Source organism: Plasmopara halstedii, assembly GCF_900000015.1.
Source record: "Plasmopara halstedii genome assembly, contig: Scaffold_323, whole genome shotgun sequence".
In the NCBI taxonomy this organism is placed as follows: domain Eukaryota; phylum Oomycota; class Peronosporomycetes; order Peronosporales; family Peronosporaceae; genus Plasmopara; species Plasmopara halstedii.
In genome coordinates this window covers 339,890-341,870 of record NW_020187244.1, presented here as the reverse complement: position 1 = coordinate 341,870, position 1,981 = coordinate 339,890, and positions in this window count along the sequence as shown.

Genomic DNA, 1,981 nt, shown 5'->3' with positions numbered 1-1,981 from the left:
CTGACTGATTTCTACGATGCACCGTTGCTCATACGCAATATTGGGCTGTATGATAGATTGGAGAAAAAAAACATATTAACCGTTCATGGCTCACAGTTTAATACTTCATGTGATTGCATGCGGTACGTTGTTTAGCTGACTGATTTCTACGATGCACCGTTGCTCATACGCAATATTGGGCTGTATGATAGATCTTTAAAAATACGGAAAAATGTTAATCATTGGGCACTCATGCTGCTCAAAGATAGGGATTAGTACTCGCTGTATTGATATGCAGCCATGCTCTCACCCTTGAGACACAAGACGTAGACAATTCAATACATTCGGTCATGACTGCAACTGACGAATAACAAAGCAGAAAGACTGTGAAAGAGTGCTCGAGGAAAAGCTCATGAGCTTTAATCAACATATCGGCTACATCTGTTACGACACGGCGTGTGGGTTTCAATCTGGCATACAGCTGGCCAAATTTGACGGATGACGGGCGTCCCACGTGCGAAAATCAAGCAAGTGGATGTTGCGCCGTCAAATTAAGAAAGATGACGTGCATTCATTAATAAATTGCACTAGACGCGTGGTGTATTGATATCTTGACCGATCAATAACATCAAGGATCAAATGGGATGTGAACGCCTTTTCAATTTATGGGGTCAAATTCGTGAAATTTAACAGTGTGGCAGCATGTAGAAGTCAGCCGGTGCAAAATCAAATGCGAAATCAAGCATCAAACAGAAAGGTGGAGCGCATCCTTCAGTGCTTAATATAATACGCCCGATGATATTTAGCAATCACCTGCCAGTGTTTTTGGGAGTGATGCAGTCGTCAGTGTACATCTTGAATTGCAGCTCGAAATTGTGAACTCAATCGTGCAACGCAAACCAAGGTGAAAGCAGGCACCTAACAGTGTTTGGATTGACATGCGCAGCGGTTCATTTACGCGACTTTAGGTTAAAATATTATCGTTAGCACCTACGAGACCAATCTTGATTGCATATTTTGCACAGCCAACGTCATTACTGGAACCAGCACGTTAAGAGCTCAGACATACATCCCATAATTGAAAAAAAATAAGTGACGAATAAGTTTGACATGAAATATTGTGCTTATGGCTCTCAATACGAAACACAACTCAATCAGTTAGGCCACTGTTATAGTGAGGAAATGAGTCAAGGAGGTAGGCAAGTGATGGACGCACTCCAGTCATGGCACCCAAGCGGTCGATGCTTGATGAGCGAATGCAGCTGCTAGTGTGCTTCAAGTCTAGAACTTTTTCCGGAGAAAGACGCAGCGGCTGTGGATCAAAAGCTCACACTTTAAGCAAGTTTGTGCTTGATCGGACCCACACACGAAGCTCAACAAACCATTGTTTGTGATCGACTGACCAGCTTATGCGAAAATGTGCTACGCAGTATATAGGCGCCAAAAATATCCGATGGGAGCGAAAAGTTGGAGGGGCTCAAGGCGCGGGTTGCTGCATGTGTAATCGGGCAACTCTAATGCTTGCTAACCTTCACCGCAGTGATTCGTATTTGAACGATGGAAGTAGTATGGGGCTCTCAGTCATGGGGTGAACATAGTGACAATCGGAATGCTTGTGTATAGACCGATTAGAAAGAGATCTTTGAAATTGGATTACGCACACGTACATCTTACGATGATTCATTCAGCTGGATGCGTTCAAAGTATTCAGAGCAGTGATGTAAAGAAGTCAAGGAAGAGTCTAACATAAAAATAAGCTACCGGAACCCACACGCTAGGATTAAGCTTTCTCTAGCGCGGAATGCTGGTAGCTTTCCGACCCATTTTGAGACCAGGTTCCATACCCTCATTACACTATGGGGCTCTTTCGGTCAGTACGGCCCCCCAACCAGCTATCACACACCCAATTGGGTGCAGGCTGGCTGGGCGGTCACATCCCAGCGGTGTGATTGCTCGTCCACTTTAGTGCCTATCTCCGGCGTCCTTGATTCAGATCCAATGG